Source organism: Spermophilus citellus (assembly GCF_964194105.1).
Source record: "Spermophilus citellus genome assembly, chromosome: 11".
NCBI lineage: Eukaryota > Metazoa > Chordata > Mammalia > Rodentia > Sciuridae > Spermophilus > Spermophilus citellus.
The window spans coordinates 57,888,489-57,894,912 of record NC_138192.1 but is presented as its reverse complement, the minus strand read 5'-3'; positions in this window follow the sequence as shown (position 1 = coordinate 57,894,912).

The following is a 6,424-nucleotide window of genomic DNA, read 5'->3' as shown; positions in this document are numbered from 1 at the left end:
CTAATACATTGCTGGTGGTATTCCAAATTGGTGGAATCACTCTGGAAAGCAGTATTAGGGTTCCTCAGAAAACTTGGAATGGAACCATAATTTGACCCAGTTATCCCACTCCTCCAAATATACCAAAAGCACTTAAAATAAGCATACTATAATGACATGGCCACATCAATGTTTGTAGCACCTCAATTCACAATAGATAAGTGATGGAACCAATCTATATGCCCTTCAACAGATGAATGGATAAAGAAAATGTGGTACATATACACAATGGAATATTATTCAGGCATAAGGAAGAATGAAATCATGTCAAGTTCATTGCACTCTCATGTATAACTAAAAAGAACAAAGAATTAAAATATTTTAATTAATTAGTTAAGAGAAACAAATAACCCACAGTCATTTACCTCCACATAGATATCAGAGTGTAGACTTGATCATCAGAGTTATCACACAGAGCGCATCAGAAAACTAACTGAAAGCCCTTGTGGTCTGCACATTTCACAAGGCCCATTAGAGGGAAGGCCTATGACCAACTCACTGGATGACATGGTTCCCCATACTTTAGGCATTTCCATAAAATAAACTTTCTTTAAGGCACATAGTACATCTGACACTGCAGATACATTTGCTTACACACTTGTATCTAGCATCTGTTTTAACACGCACCCCTTTTAGACAAACATCTCCTATTTAATCTAACAGCATACTTAGAACTGAGGCAATTAACAATACTTCATAAAGTTTTTCTGATTTTTGTCCATGGATCCACATACTTTGATTGTATGTACCCATGATAATTCAGTAGTACATGAAGTCAGGTGGGGGAAAAATGCATCTTTGTTTGTGTAAATGCCTGATGGGTTAGTGTATGCCTTCACTATGAACATAGGCCATGAGCTAGTATAAAAGTAACAGTACCTAAGACTTCATCAACATCAGAAATCATCAGAACAGAAATCAAAGATATTTTCATAGTTTATTACAGTTATTATCAAGTCTAAAAATATTATTTATATGTACTACTATATCAAAATTAGAATACTTATTTGATTTTTTGCTACCTCATTATTTAGTGTGTTAATAAAGACAGACATGGATTATAATTGTTTAACTTTAATAATTGTATTTTAATATAAGTGGTTTCCATTGTATTTTATTTATGCATGTTGTAGCATTATTCTGAGGAATCAATAGAGTTTTTTCAATTACCAAAAGGGCAGGTGGCATGGAAATGATTAAATGATTATAGGGAATTATTGCAAAGAGCAAAGCAGAAAGGCACACACTATCCAGAACAATTAGTCATGGAGGCTGCGTGGAGTAAATTATCTGGGCTGTGTACTCTAGAAACACTTGGCCTGCCCAGAAGTTCTTCAGAACACTTCCAAACTCTCCCCACTAGTGAGGATAATAGGAGATGGTGGAGAAGAATCAAATATTCAGAGTCACCTTGATTACCTAAGGCAGAACTCCTAGCACTCAGGTGCTGATGGGCAGACAAGCTCATTTTGGGGAACAAGCCTCACATCCTCTCCAGGGCCAAGGCCACAAGCTGAGTAGTCCTGGTCAACCTGGAAATTGCCCAAAGCCTGGAAAATTGGAAAAAGGGCTACCTGAGATTCAGAGTTTAGGGAGATCTTCATCCATGTGACAGGCACTGAACTTATTGTTGAATAGCACTTAATCCTCTATGTCATTCTATAAGAAAGATCTCACAATTATAGCTTCAGTTTTATATTTTGAAGAAACTAAGGCTTAGAATTTTGATTTAGATTGCCTAGGGCTGACAGTCTAAATCAGATATGGATCCTACCGGCCTACTGCAGACCCTAAGCTTCTGTTTCACTCTGCTGACTCTCCAACTACTGCAGAAGTAAGCTGCCTGCCTGTCTAATATGGCTGTGGGCATTGCTTAGACTTTACATGGCTGGAAATTCAGTTAAGTAGACTTTGCCAGGAAAGATCCAAAATTCTGGCTATATAAGTAAATGGGCTTAATTTCCAAGTCTGCATATTCTCCTTAAAAGAGGCACGGCATCCTGGGGGCTAGAATAGAGTCCATATCCCCAGGAATATTCTCTCCCAATAATATTCTCCCTTGTCTGGTTTATTCCTGATGTGTTGGGGTGTCGATATAGGCATGGAGAGGCCTGTCACTGTTCCGTCTAATCCTTTTCACAGTTCTTTCCCAGGTCTCAGGCAGTCCTTCAAACACAGAAACTGACCAGCATCTGTTGAATGTGCAAGGAGGAACTTTCAAATCTGGTTCTCTGAACTTTCTCCTGGGTCATTGTGTTGGTTCCCATGGAATCAACTCTATATCCTCAACTTGGGGTGTATGGCTTCCAGCTGCTCTGTACCATGGAATGGAAACCCAATATGATAAGTTGAGAAAACTGTACGACTCATTGGGTTTTTTTTTTTGTGTGTGTGTGTGTGTGTGTGGTTGGTTGGTTGGTTACTTTGTATTGGTACTGGGGATTGAAGTCAGTGGCACTCAACCTCTGAGCCACATCCCCAGCCCTCTTTTGTATTTTATTTAGAGATAGGGTCTCATTGAGTAGCTTAGCACTTTGCTAAATTGCTGAGGCTGGCTTTGAACTTGTGATCCTCCTGCCTCAGCCTCCCAAGCCACTGGGATTACAGGCGTGTGAACACAACACCTGTAATCCAGAGAGAGAAAAAACATATACTCTGTTTTTTTTCTCTCTGGAATATCTTTTCTTTACACTTGTGGATGAAGATCTTGAAGACTATTGTTTTATATATTTTGTCTGGTTTATTTTTGATGGAAGTATAAATCTTTATTCAACTTCTTTAGTTTCTCAGTAGATAACTTTGAAATCAGGGACCTATGATTTCACTATAATCTTTGCTGAAGAGAAATGTACAACACAGTAAGAATAAGAAAACTTAGCAGGCTGGTGGTGAATATACACGGCCAGAAATTCTTCACCCTTTAATCTCACTAACTTTATGCACAGGGGTTCTGGTAGGATGACAAAAATACACACTTACTGCAGAAGGAATATTCTAGTGTTCACACCACTGCACTAGCTGGGTCACACAGGCCCTGTCTCCTTTCAAGTCAGCAGAGTCCTGTCAGTAGAACAGATTGAGCTACTTACTTGCCAGGGATGCTGAAAAGATTAATTTGGATCAATTAATCCAGTGCTTTTGGAAAGTGCTAGGTTCTTGCTACATTATGAAAATTACCCAGAAACCACACTAATGATGTGTTGTTGAATTCTGAAAATGAGAATGTCAACAAACTACATAAAAATGAAAGATACTGCTTTTCAAAATGTATTGCCTCTATTTATTCTGTCAAGCAAAGTTGGGCTCCTCTCATTTAGGATAGACTGCTTTGTGGCATACAAGCAAAGTATGTATTTTATGGGTAGCAATAAAGTCTTATTAGTATACAATCTCATTACAGATAATGATCCTTACATGTCTCTTTTGAAGTAGGTGAGGTTGTCTCGCTTTGGAGAGAGCTGACTGGTAGATGGATTGATTAAGTGAGGAAAATTCAAAAAGGTAAATCATGTCAGGCTGTGCTTAGTTCCCAGTCTCTGCAGCCACTCTCATCACAGTTGCAGACATCAGACCCTTGGCCTTAAATCCTTTTATCAATCCAGACAAACTCAGAAACTGGAAAAGCAAAAGCACTTTACTTGTGGCCTGAGAATTGCAATTTGGGAAACACAGATTCAGACAGTTCTTTTTTTATTCCTTTCTGGCTACTGGGGATTGAACCTATGGTGCTCTGCTACTGAGCTATGTCCCCAGCCCTTTTGAGACCAGGTCTGGCTAAATTGCTGAGACTGGTCTTAAACTTGTGATCCACCTGCCTCTGACTCCCCCCAGTCACTGGGATTACAGGCATGGAACACCATGTCCAGCCTGATTCAGACAGCTCTAAACGAGTTCTCTGAAAAAACTCATATTACCGGCTGCATAATTTGCAGTATAAAATGAAAATTCTATACTAGGGGTATGGAAGTCAATTTCTCCTTCCCATGTGTCTATTGCCCCAGCCCCTGGTTTAAAGAGATTCCTCTCAATGAATTGCAACCTATACAGCAAGAGGCAATTGACCTAGACCAAGAATGGTTGAAAGGCCCTCAGTAGACTGCTCACCAAAAGCTCCATGGTGCTCCCAAACTAGGGCAGAGACTGCAGCATTCTAATGTAATCACCACACTCCCCAATGCCTGCACTCAGGCCCCTGCAACACCCATACAACTTGGATGTCAAAGGGTGGCAGCTATTACCAGGAAGATTATATGCCAATATGGGATATTGAGCTAATAGCCAAGAACCTATTTAGAACAGGTAGGGAGGCAATAGGAAGTGGGACTTGGCCATGAGTTGAAACTGCAAACCCCTAGGGTACAATCTGTTGTCTCAATAAACTTAACTTATAAGACACAAATTCAAAGACTAAAAAATTAAGAATTCTGGGAGGCTACTAGAGCATTAAATCTCAATTGCAGCACCTTCGGTATGCCAGCCAGCTCTGTGCCACCAAACCTCTGGAGAGAAACAAAAAATGGAATGCAACATGCCAGACCCTTTGGGATATGTCAAAAGCAGTTCTAGGAAGATCGTTTGTAGTGATAAACACCTAGAAAATAATAAATATCTCAGATAAACAATTTATACCTTGAGGAACTAGAAAAAGAACAAACTAAACCCAAAGTCACCAGAAGGAAGAAAATAATAAAAATCCAAGTAGAAATATATCAAATAGAGAATAGAAAACATAAGCAAAACTAACAATTGGGGGTTTTAACTAAAAAATTGAACAAAATGGACAAACCCTTAGCTAGGCAAACTAAGAGAAAAGACTCAAATAAAATTAGAAATTACATTACAATGGATGCCTCAGAAATAAAGAGGATTATAAGGGACTGTTATAAACAACTAAATGCCAACAAATTGGATAACCCAGAGGAAATGGGTAAATTCCTTAGAATAAATAATCTACCAAGATTGAATCAAGAAGAAATAGAAAGACTGAAAAGTCCAATAACAAATACATTCAAGTAGTTATTAAAATATCTCCCAAAAAATAAAATACTAGGACCAGATGACCTCACAGCTGAATTCTACCAACTATTCAAGGGGAATATCAATCCTTCTTAAACACTAACAAAAATTAAAATATAAATAAATGATAGACAAGCTCATTTTGTGAAATAACCATTCTGAAAGCCAGAAAAAAATTATTCAATATCTCTGATGAATATAAATGTGAAAATGCTCAAAAATATTAGCAAATAAAATTCAGCAATTTATCAAAAAGATTATACATCATGACCAATTTGGACTTAGGACTAGAATGTAAGTCTGGTTTAACAAATGCTGACCGAGTAATGTAATGCATAACTTTAACACAATGAACAACAGCAAAAAATACACATGATCATCTCAATATATACAGAAAAGAATTTGACAAAGTTCAACATAATTTCATTACAAAAACCCTCACAAACTAGGTTTAGATAGAAATTTCCTCAACATAATAAAGGCTATTTATATAAAGCTCACAGCTAACATCACAATCAAATTGAAAAAATAAATAAATAAGCTGAAAGCTTTCCCTCTAAGATCTGGTACAATTCAAGGATGCCACTCATTCCACTTCTAGTCAGCATAGTATTTGAAATAGCAGTAAGAGCAATTAGATAAGAAAAAGAAATAAAAGCCATCCAAAATAGAAAGGAAGAGTTAAAAGCATCCTTATTTGCAGACAACATGTATCTATATGTCAAAAACCTAAACACTCATAAAAAGAAAACAAAAAAATGTCACAACTAATAAATTAATTCAGCAAAATTGCAGGATACAAAATTTTCATGTAAAAATAAATTGCAATTCTTTACACTAATAATGACATCTCTGAAAAAGAAATCAAGAAAGTAGTCCAATTTGCAATGTAATCAAAAAGAATATTTTTGAATAAATTTAAATAAGAAGGTGAAAAATATCTACACTGAAAACTGTAAAATATTAATGGGAAAAATTGAAGAAGTGACACAAGTGCAAAACTTACACAAGTGGAAAAATATCCCATGTTCATGAATTGGAAGAATCAATATGATCAAAATGTCCATAATACCGAAACTAACATACAAATTCAACACAATTCTTATCAATATTCCAATGGCAGTTTTCACAGAAGTAGAGAAAACAATTCCAAGATGTGTATGGAACCACAGAAAACCCTTAAAACTGGAGCAATCCTAAGAAAGAAAGCTAAGTTGGAGGTACTATACTTATTGATTTAAATCGTACTACAAAACTATAACAATCAAAACAATGTGGTAATGGCATAAAAATAGAGATCAAGGGAACAGAACTGAGAGCCCAGAAATAGACCTAAATACATGCAGACAACTAATTTTTGGTTACAGTA